Source organism: Chenopodium quinoa, unplaced genomic scaffold (assembly GCF_001683475.1).
Source record: "Chenopodium quinoa cultivar QQ74 unplaced genomic scaffold, ASM168347v1, whole genome shotgun sequence".
Lineage (NCBI taxonomy): Eukaryota > Viridiplantae > Streptophyta > Magnoliopsida > Caryophyllales > Amaranthaceae > Chenopodium > Chenopodium quinoa.
The window spans coordinates 459,003-470,810 of record NW_018744518.1 but is presented as its reverse complement, the minus strand read 5'-3'; positions in this window follow the sequence as shown (position 1 = coordinate 470,810).

Genomic DNA, 11,808 nt, shown 5'->3' with positions numbered 1-11,808 from the left:
GCCCCTGCGCTTTGGAGTGAGTCTAATGCTAGCCGCATGGCCTCCCAGTTTGCCTCCTCGTCATACAACATCATTCGAAGAGTCGACTTATAATGTTCAATGGGCAAGACGTCCTCTACACTATACACCATGAGAAAAGGGTTTCTCCAGTAGCCCCTTTCGCTGTTGTTCTGATGGCCCAGAGGACATGTGGTAATTCATCCACCCATAGGCCGCCAGCTCTTTCAATTTTCTTTTTTTATGCCGTTTGAGATTAACTTGTTGAAGGCTTCGACCTGGCCATTTGCTTGGGGTCAGCCGACTGATGAAAAATAACTTGAGATCCCTTGATCTCCCAACCAAATCTTAAGTTGAGGCATCTCAAACTAAATATTATTGTCAAAAACCATAGACATAGACACCCCACACCGGGTGATGATATTCTTCCAGATGAAGGAGATGGCGTCCTTTGTCTTGATGTTTTTTACCGCCTCTGCCTCTACCCATTTGGTAAAGTAATCAACAACCATTAAGATGTATCTCTTTCTGCCTGGAGCAACCGTATAAGGCCCCAGAATATCCATGCCCCAATTAGCAAAAGGTACTAGGCTAACGGCAATATCGTCTGACTCAAGGGTTGGCCAGAAATAGTGCCGCCTAGCTCTGACGGCCAAGGATCTGCCGCTATATGAGAGGCGCAGTATCCCGCATGCAATTCTTTGAGAACTTCTTTCCCCTTATCTAGGGTAACACACTTCAATAGGGGCTTCAAGAAACCTGCTTTGAAGAGCTCTCTTTGTCTCATCTCAAAGCTTGCAGCTCGCTTTTTCAGCACGGTCGCCTCCTGGGCTGAATCAGGGAGCGTGTCGTCTATCAGGTATGTCTGGATGCTATCCATCCAAGTAGAGCATCAGTCAACTACTCCGATGGGCTATTCATTAAATATACTAATTTTCTCCATAACTTCCCGAAGGACTAACCGAGGCGTATCACAGGAGGCGGAGGATGCCAATATTGACCGAGCATCTGCCCGGTTGTTTCCACACCTAGGAACTTGACTTAGATGAAAGTCTTCAAGTGTCCCATCTTCAGCTTTGACTGCTTGCAATTATTTGATCATGGCCGGAAGGGTGGCTTCATAGACACCATGGTATTTGCTAACGACCAACAGAGAGTCAGAGTAGGTGTCAATCTTTGTTGCCCTTGCCACCTTGCACATGCGAATGTCAGCTAGCAGGGCTTCATATTCGGCCTCATTATTTGAGGCCTGACACTTGAACCGTAGTGCATACTCATATTTGTCCCCTTTAGGGGACTGACAAATTACGCCTGCACCACAGCCGTTCATAGTTGAGCTCCCGTCCACATACACTTTCCAAACCTGATCAATATTATCCGGCTCAGTAGGCCTTGTCATTTCGACAATAAAGTCGGCGAATGTCTGCCCCTTTATTGCCTTCCTTGGTTCAAAAGTGATTTCCTGTCACTGCAACTCAATAGCCCATTTGAGTATTCAACCCAAGGATTCCAAAGTCGTCATTGGTCGCTTGATCGGTTGGTCAGTGTAGACCACAGCCAGATGTGCCAAGAAGTAAAGCTTTAACTTCTTGACAACCATGTAGAGGGCGAGGCCAAATTTTTTTACTATGTGGCCTGGTACTGAAGGTTTGCGTTTCTAAGAACATGGCTAATGAAGTAGACCGGGAGCTGAATGTCGTCTCTTTCAGCTAAGAGAACATCGTTTAGGGCTTGATTTGAGATAGCCAGATACATATAGAGTGTCTTTTCGGGAAGAGGGCTAACCAGCCTTGATAAAGAGTGCATATGTGCTTTTAACTTTTGGAAGGTCGCCTCAGCATCATCCCCCTATTCAAATCTAGTCTTCCTCCTGACCGCCCGGAAGAAGTAGAGGCGCTTGTCGGCTGACCGACTGAGGAATCTCCCCAGAGTCGCCTGGCAACCTGTTAGCTTTTGTACTTCCTTGATTGTGCCGGGCGACTACATGTCGATAGCCGCCACTATTATTTCAGGGTTGGCCTCTATCCCCCTTTCGTAAATCAGGAATCCGAGAAACTTCCCATACTCAACACCAAAGACACACTTCTTGGGATTAAATATGACCTTGTGCCGCCTGAGTGTGGCGAATGTTTCTCGGAGATCAGCAAGGTCATCCTCCTACTGCTTGGATTTGACTATCATGTCATCAATATACGCCTCTACATTCCTCCCAATCTGACTAATGAAGACTGTATTAATCATTCGTTGGAAAGTAGCAGGCGCATTCTTCAAGTCTAACAGAATCACAATATAACAGAATAACCCCTGATCAATGACGAAAGCCGTCTTTTCTTCATCTTTTCTCCATAGGGCAATCTAATGGAAGCCTAAGTAAGCATCCATGAAACTCATCAGGGCATGTCTGGCTGTAGAGTCGAACAGACTGTCGATCTTCGGAAGTGGATAACTGTCCTTCGGACATGCTCTATTTAAGTTAGTGTAATCAACGCACATGCATCGGGTACCATTCGGCTTCTTTACCATCACAACATTCGCAACTCAGTCAGAGAAGTGACAAGGCCGAATGAACCCAGCGTCTAACAGCTTTTTTACTTCGTCGGTTGCCGCCTGACTTCTCTCCTCACCATGGTTTCTTTTCTTTTGGCGAATGAGCTTCTTTTTAGGATCCTCGGCGAGTTTGTGGACAACAAGATTTAGGCTAATGCCTGGCATCTCTTCCATTTCAAAGGCAAAAATATCATTGAATTATTTAAACAGTTGGTGCAAGCATGCACCCAACTTAGCAAAAGAAGTCATCCTCACCTTAACAGTTCACTCTAGCCAACTGTCATCAAGAGGAATATCAATGTGCTCTCCAGCCGGCTGGGGACGGAGATCATCTGACCGTTCCCCGGTCAGTGATTGCTATTGCTTTTATTTTTTGACCACCACAAGCTGATCAATTTTCCTTTTTTTGGCGGCTGGTGGAGTCGGATGGTCATCTTTGATTTCATCAAGGTATATTGGCTCTATTCCTTGACCAGCTGCAATTGTCGCGGGCTTAACGTTCGAGAGAAAGCACTCTTGAGCTGTCTTCTAATCCCCGTTCAAGGAGTAAATAGTTCCATCATCCTTCTCATACTTGACCAGCATCATGGAAGGGATGATGACGGCCTTGCACTCGTTAAGAGTGGTGATGAGTGTCATTTATGGCATTCATTTGGTTCTTTTTAGGGTGAATTTCATGTTATTTTATAGCTTTTTTACTTAGCTTTCCCTTATTTTTACTCTTTATTTCTTTTAAATTGCATTTTCTTAGTTGGATTTCTTTCTTTATGCATTTCTTGGTTTATTTTGTTATTTTCTCTTTTATTGCTTGTTTTCCTTCGTTTTCAGGTCAAGGTCGTTATCCAAGTTTCCCGAGGCCTCTTCCCAAGTTTGGCATTGATTAGGATGTCTAATGTTCTCCATTTGAAGCTCAAGCATGGAGAAGTGCAAGTTCCTAAAGTCCTTGAGTTGTGCATTCAAGCCGTGGGGGCATGATTTCTAGTGTTGAACCCGCAAACTTGGAGTTTAGAAACTGCAAGTCCCATGTTTGTCAAGAGCATTAAGTGGAACGCACCAGGAGCATCGGCATGATAGGGAAGAAGGCTGCCCTATTCTCAGCCGCGGGCGCGCCTCTCTCGGGCGCGGGCGCGCCTCTCTGGATCTCTATTCCGTACCCAGATTTGCGCGGCTGCGCTCTCCCTTATAGTTGGTCATGCCTGTATGGGTTTATTTGGGACGATGTAACTAACTTCACTTAGTAAGTTTTACTATACGTAGATTTTCTTTCTATTTTTAGAGAAAAAAATTAATTCAGAAATTAGAATAAAATTAGAATTAGACTTTTAGAGAGAGAAACTCTAGATTGTAGACAGAGAAGTTTTTGATTGATGATATAAGATTGGTAATTCTAGCATTTTCTCCATTGAATTGAAGCAAGTTTGTAAGGATTTCTTTTACTTTAATGCAATCTTTAGCTTATCATTTCAATTGATTTGTTGATTGTTCAAGTTTGAATTGAATTTTTGATTGAATTAGTTCTATTAATATGATGATGATGAAATTGTTGATTATCTTAGTTTTGATTTTGACTTGAATGGATTGTAAGTAGTTCTCTTGCTAGGGGAATGGTGAAGCATGTATGAGTAATGGATAGATGCTAATTGGGGGAAATCGATGGAGTTGATGTTGTGATTAAATTGGTTGATTGATTAAGTGCATGTGTGTGATTAATTGAAGAGTATCTAACTTTGATTGTTACACTAGAATACATTGTAAGCTTGCATTGACATGGAAAATTGATTTGTGGCTTGCTTTTGTCGATTAAGTAGGTTTGCAAGGTTCCTAGTTAGAGTCTCTCATGTTGGCGCTCGCTTAACCTCTAGGAGATTAACCTACCTTACTCTCTTGATTGCTTAATTAATTTTCCCTCGTAACACTCGACTTAATCTTCTCCAATCCCAATTAGCTATATCCATTCCGAGTATATCCGGATCCTAACCCTAGTGCTTGATAAATTTGATTTCATTTTGATTGATTGATTGTTTGGAATATACACACCTCATTTCATCGCTTCGAAATAGCTTAGCTTTGACATTAGCATTCAACTCCCATTCCTAATGGTTCGACCCTCGACTTACTCTACGCTTTGTATAGGTGTGTGTTGAGAGATTACAAATTTTTTTTTTGACCAAGGGTAGATAAGTTTTCAATGACCTAGTCTCGCCCTAGATCAAGTGGTTTGGCCGAGAATGAGATTGTAGGCAGTCAGCTATTCAATCGCTAGAAACCTGATAGTGGTGCTGATCGCTTCCCTTTTCTCCCAGTCGCACAGGTTGATCAATCCGTTCGACTAGGTGCACAACTCCTCCCCTAAACCCTACAAGGGGATGGGAGATATGCATCATGCTATCCGGCCTATATTTGAGGTTGGATAGAAATTTGCGGCTGATGATGTCTGAAGAGCTTCCAGTGTCGATTAAGATGCGGCCAACCTTTTGGTTGGCCACTTTGCATTCTATGACCACAAGGTCATCATGCGGACGACGGACTTTGCCTCCGTCCTTTTCGATGATGATGACTTTGGGGAAGGCGGATGTGATTTCTGCATGTACTTCTTCATTAGAATTGACCATCTTTCTCAGATGGTCTTTGGTGCCCCGCATGGTCGGGCCAACTCCGGTGAATCTACCTGTTGTTGTTTAAACCGGCTCCTCATCAGTTACGGAGCTACCAGCAGGCTAGGGAGTCTTTTTTCTAGACTACCCCGGATTTTCCTTGGAAGTCACTTTGGACTTCAGCGCTTCATTGTCGGCCAAACGGCCAAGCGTTCGCTTAAGGCTTAAGTAGTCGTTGGTGTCTTGGCCGATATCCTCATGGTAATGGCAGTGTTTTCTTTTGTTCTAATTTTCAGCGGAACCTTTCATAGGAGTCAACTTCTCCAAAGTCAGCCTATCCTTTATCTCCATGAGGATGGAATAGTTGTCCTTGTGGAACTCGTATCGTGGGATGTACGGTTTCCTCTCTTTTTTCTTCTTCTAGGCCGGATCATCGGAGTTATCAACCACCCAGATCTCTTTCTTCTTTTTGCTCTCTATTAGTTTTAGAGACGGCAAAGCATGTCCTTTTATCGGTCAGACTTCTTTGAGTCCGACTGCTTATTTGAGGAGCAGAGTTCAGTCGCCTGTATATAGGCTTCCGCCTCAATCAGAGCTCCTGGAAGGGTGAATATTTTCTTGCGGATGAGTTCGAACTTTAAAGTCGACCCGTCCTTTAGACCTTTGAAAAATTCTGTATAAGCCACCTCGTCAAACAATACTTGGATATGGATTCTCACCAGATTGAACCGCTTAACGTAGGAACACAACCCTTCTCTATCCCCCTATTGCACATTGCCTAGATCCAGGCTCGTTTTCTTTGCAGGGATGTTTATAGAGAAGTTAGAAGCAAACAAGAACACAAGCGTCTTGAAGCTATTAATACAACCAGTCGGCAGATTGCCGAACCATTGTTGGGTTGTGCCCTTTAGGGTAGTTGGAAAACAACGACACTACGCGGCATCATCCAACCCTTATAAGTACATGAGGTGGGTGTATGCCAGAAGATGGTCCTCTTGGTTGGTGGTGCCATCATAAGTCCCAACCAACACACTTTTTTAACTTGGCCGGCTGCTCGGCCTCAGCTATTTCCCTAGATAACGTAGAGGGTTGTTCTCCATGGTTTTGTAGCCGGAGCTGCCAGTCCATAGGCTGGTAGTTATATGCCGCTTGTCCTCCGAAGAAGACAGGCTGTATGTAGGGAAGAGCAGGCGGCCTGTATAATGGCTGGGCCATATACTATACCGAGTTGATTACATGGGGTCCCGACTGGACAAGAGGGCCGCTTGACGGGGTCCCTTGTACAGATTGGAAATTCCTCAAAGAGGTATTCTGAAAGCTATCATGATAAGTCGACTTGGATGCCGACTCTAATAGCTGCTGGTTCTTCTTTTGCTCGATGTATTGTCAAGCATCAGAGAATGTCTTCTTGCTACCATCAGGTTGTACATGCCGGATGGCTTTTCTTGTTATCGTTTTGGGAAACGGAGTTTGGAGAGGTCGTATGGGGTTAAGCCTTCTCCTTTGGGGTAGGGTTAGGAGTCAGTTGACGGTCCCTGACCGACTTCTGCTTTCCAAGATGAGCTGGTTTCTTGGCTGATTGTTCCATTCTAGGAGTAGTCGACCGCTTGGTGATCAAGTCTTTGATTTCACCCTTAAAGCTGCTCATGTATTTCATGAGCTCATCTCGGGTGACTAGGGATGATCCTGCCGCCTAAGATGGATTCGCCGGCTGCCCTGAGGGCTTGTTAGTCTGCTTAGGGGACCTGCTTGGACTCGCTTAGTTAGCATTGCGCTCTCGCCTGTCTTTATGACGGATGCGCTTAGAGATGAATGACCCATCATGGGCCACATAGGTTTCTATGTCTCCATTGTCACTAGAGTCATGGTCAGATTGGACCAACACTTCTACCGAGGGCCAATTGGTCTATGGAGGCGGCACAAGTAAATCTTTTGGGGAAACTAGGAAGTCATCTTAGAGGTACTTTTTCCACAAACGGGGCCAAATGTTTCGGGTGTTTTTGTGTCCCTTGGGAGAGTTACAACTCAAAGAGTGGATTCAACAAGGACGCTTGTACCTGCAAAACAAACAGAAATCCGAATGGTCGGAGAACCGCCTTCGAAGAATAAGTTAGTACGAAATCGAAGTAAAACGTGCGGAAAGTAGGTTATCTGCTTGGATTCCAAGCTCAGGTGTTTTCTATTTGAGAGAGCAATTAATGTCATAATGAATAAGACGTAATTATTGAAAGTTTCAAGGTACCCCAATTATTGGGGGAATCTCCGTATTTAAAGGGGCCTAGGAAAACGTGCTCTGCCCTAGGGTTTGATGACCTAGGGATTAGGGCAGCGCTGTGTTGCGGCACCCCTTAGGATTTGGGCCTTGAAAGCCGCCATTCCCAAGGGCATATCTGAGTGACACGTGTCGTCCATCTGGGGAGTCCATTTGGACACCTTAGAGAGCGACACGTGTCATTCTCCCATTGGTCTATTGTAGGGGTATAAATACCCAAATAAGTACTTAACTGTAATTCTTGACTACCCTTGTCAGCCGAATGGTTAAATTTATTAGTTTTATGCCAGTGCATCACTTCAATTTGGATACACATCTGCTAATTGCAACTCCTTTTCTTCAGACATGACTACGGTATGTACATCATTAAGTATGATGAATGTGGTTAAGTTGATATTATCCCGACTATATATTTTACGAATAACAACAGAACAATAATTAAAATATGTTCACATAGCTAAGTTGATGGGTAATTATACTTATTCTTAGACAGACCAAATGCGAGTGGAACCACTTAAATGTTTGGCGCAACTCATTTAAAGCCAGTTCAATGATCCTAAAATATATAAAAGACTCAGTACAAAGTCTTTAGAAGACTTCAGTGTTTGATTCTAGTTAAACTGAATAGTTAGGGTTTAGTTGTATCTTAAGATTGTATGTCCATTTGATTTTACCTTGATTTAATGTAATTTTCATAGGTATTGTAGAGTTAACATTATACTTCGTCACTAAAACTCAGTTGATTATGGCAACGGAGATATTCGAAGTACGAAAATTTTCATATTTTCTGTATGTATAGGGGTATGAAAATTTCAATATTTTCCGAATTAGGGAACTAATCTAAATTTGTTTTATAGTGGGATCTTAACAGTATGGAAAAATGAGAGACTAACTTGGGAGGAACCGATGACGCATTATAGTGTATAATACAGACAATGGGCATAGGAGGTAGACAAGGCTAATTGAATATGGATACAACCAACTATGCATACGGTAATTTCCTTTATCTAAAGAAAAATTTTGGTACGTATTATTGGATAAACCTTAATAGTTTGTAATATTTAGGAATTATGTTGGACACTTCCATGTACCAAACTACTTCTAGATAAATACCATTTGTAAACATTAAGCTAAAGACTTTAAATGTTGGATATTAGAGCATTGGAAAGAATATGAATATGAATTTCTCAAACATAATTAAAATTCAGATTCATTAACCCCTGGAAATAACCATTTATCCTATATAAAAAGACTTTGCACTATATGTATCACTTACGTCAGAACAATAGCTCTAATTCAATTGGTACATTGTTGTTAAGAACAACGATACATCATCTTCCAAATTCAAGCTCTTTATTATTTAACACTTCATCAACACCATATTTAATTGTATAGATACTAGCCTTCTCTTTATGATACTAGCCTTCCCTTTATGATAAAGAACTTCTAATTCTCCTTCAAAATGATTATCAGAAATGCAAACCTCTATCTTTGTTCCATTGGAATAGATAGGAATGTATATATCTGCAAATGATATTAGGACATCCTACAGTAACCAAGAACGTCACTTATAATCCTTTACGTAAATGATTAATATAACTAGGATAAAGGATAAACTTAAAGTATGGTCTACCAGAAGCACGAGTAATAGAATTACAGAATAACGCTATTACAATAAACTTAAAGTATAGTCTACCAAAAGTTGAAGAATAAGCATATATATACCTTCAATCATGATACTGAAATAGAATTACAGAATAACGCTATTTGAATAAGACTCCAAACACATGCAACCCGAATCGCAAATTTTTTAAATAACAGCGTATAGGCAAAGACCCTAAATTGTAAAAATATAATAGACAACGACTACTATAATTATCTTTTAAAAATAAATTAAAAAGGTATAATAACATATAAATATATATTCAAAATTAAAAAAAGTATATTAACTTCTAGATAATAAACAAAAATGGCAAAAGTAGTATAAAATTTTTTAAAAAAAAATGGCGAAAAATATGACAAATTAAGGGGATGAGTTACAACTAACTATGGAAAAATCATAGAGATCGTTAGAAGGTGAGAGACAGAGGATTAATCAAGTATTAGTGGCGAACATGGAATCTATTTTGTATTTATAAATATTGAAATAGATATAATGATGAAAGGAATAGTGTCACTTGGGAAACATGAACAGAGAAACTGACTATCAGAAGTGTCGTGCTCATGAGGAAGAAAAGGATAATAATTAAAAAAAACAATGCCACATGGCAGTCTAAATTTATTTAAAGTTTCTCGTTATTAACACACACAAAATAGTGTAAAACTCGTAAGTACAATGAATCTTTTCATTTTTTCATTGTAAGGAGATTTCTCGAAAGAATACAATTTTCAAAATTTAAGGAATTTTCTAGTTGTTTTAATATTAGTGTTAAGGACTTGAGGAGATGAAATGATAGATCTTTGATTCAAAAGAGAGGAATACAGTTGCTATTCAATTTAGGCCCTGATCATTTCATCTTAAAATATTAATTTTCAATAAAAATAATTTTAGTTAAGTAACAAATACGAGGGAATAATTAAGATGATATTATATATTAATTTGTAGAATTGAGTTCATGTGAGAACCAAGGTGAGTAATAGGAACTAGGAAAAAATCTCAGCCATTGACCAAACTCCATCTCATGGCTCACATTGCACCCGCTCTCATTAATGGAATTCTCGTAATTTCGTTGTTTTTAAACTTTTTTTCCATTTTTTTTAACTTTTACGAAAATTTCATTTACTTTAAGACTGGTTTCATTTACTTTTACTAAATTCTCATTTACCTTTTAAATTAAAAATAAAACTAGAAACTACTTTATAAAGTTAAAATATTACAAAAACGCAAGTACTGACACGGGAAGCATGTGAGCCATCTGATTAACAATATCTAAGGGCCTAGATTAGTTCCTAGTTCTTATTTTAGCCTTGGTTCTTGACAAGGAGTGAACTAGGTTGTTGAAAATAATCTTCCCTCGGTCAAACTAAATTTATAGACACTTAACAAACCTAAATACAAGTATAGAGGCAAGTCAAGAGTCAAACCCAAAGGAACGATAATGTTCAAGCACTTTCAATTATGCGCCTAAGCTAGGTTGAAGCCAAAGATAATAGGTAACACTAACAACTAACAAAACAAACAACCAAGTAAATAAAAACTAGAAATGGGGATCAACAAGTAATGATGACAATTGCAACAACTTGGGACAAACATGCTAATCAAAGGTTGTGAACACTAATGATAAGAGCAATCAATTGGAATCAAAGAGCTATCTCCTAATCGTTAAGCTTGATGTCTCTAAGAATAACAAACTAAGATAATCACAATCCAAACCAATCGATAATTGCAATTCCTAAGTCAATTGTCCGTGCCATTAGCAATTACAATGCAATCTAGCATAATTCTCATGGCCTAATCGAATTACACACATGCACAATTTCCATTAATCACTTTAATCTCAATAATCAATCAACACAATTTCCAAATGAATCATAATCAATCAATCATAGAAGTTTCACCTAATTCCTAGCCAAAGAACCACTCAAGAATCATCATTACGCTAATCAAGAACCAACCATCAAAATTAATCCAAACTTACATGAATATTAAACAAAGCAATAAAATGAGATAGAGTTAGAAATGCTCATTGATAATAGAGAAAATCTTCAACACATTTGTCACCATTGAATCTTCAATCTCTCAATCACCATTGAAATTCCTCACTTTCTCTCTCTAAAATCTACTCCTAAACTAACCCTAAAACTAGAGAGAGAAGCTCTCAACTAAGCTAAGAATATTATCTAATTTCAATCTCAATTTCTCCCACAAAAATCGATTGAGAAAGGTATTTATAAGAGGCGCAGAAAAGGAAATCAAGCAAAGCCAAAACATGGAGGAGCTCCTGCGCAAGCAGAGGCGCGCGCCCGTGCCCGTGGGTGGCGCGCCCACGCTGGCTGGTGGCGCACTCGCGCTTCTAGCTTGCGCGTCCTCTCTGATCTGGGTTTCTTCCGTCTTTTTTTCCGCTTCGTGCGCTTGATAATGAACCGACGAACTCCGGATGATGCATGATGGTAAGGGCATTATCTAGGAGCTCTCTTGTTGGATTCAACACCACTTCTTCATGGGAGCACGGCTCGAGAGCGCAAGTGCTAGAACTTGGAGCATCCACTTCCTTGCATCTTGTGCTTTCTCAATGATATGAGCTTACTCCACAAGCATCTTCCAACCTTGGAAAATCATCACTATCGTGACCCGAACCTCGTACAATACCTACAACCACGAAAAGAGAACAAATAAAGGAGAAAGACTAGAAAAACCTTAAAAACATAAAACAAGAGAGAAAAGGGAAATAAAGGGAA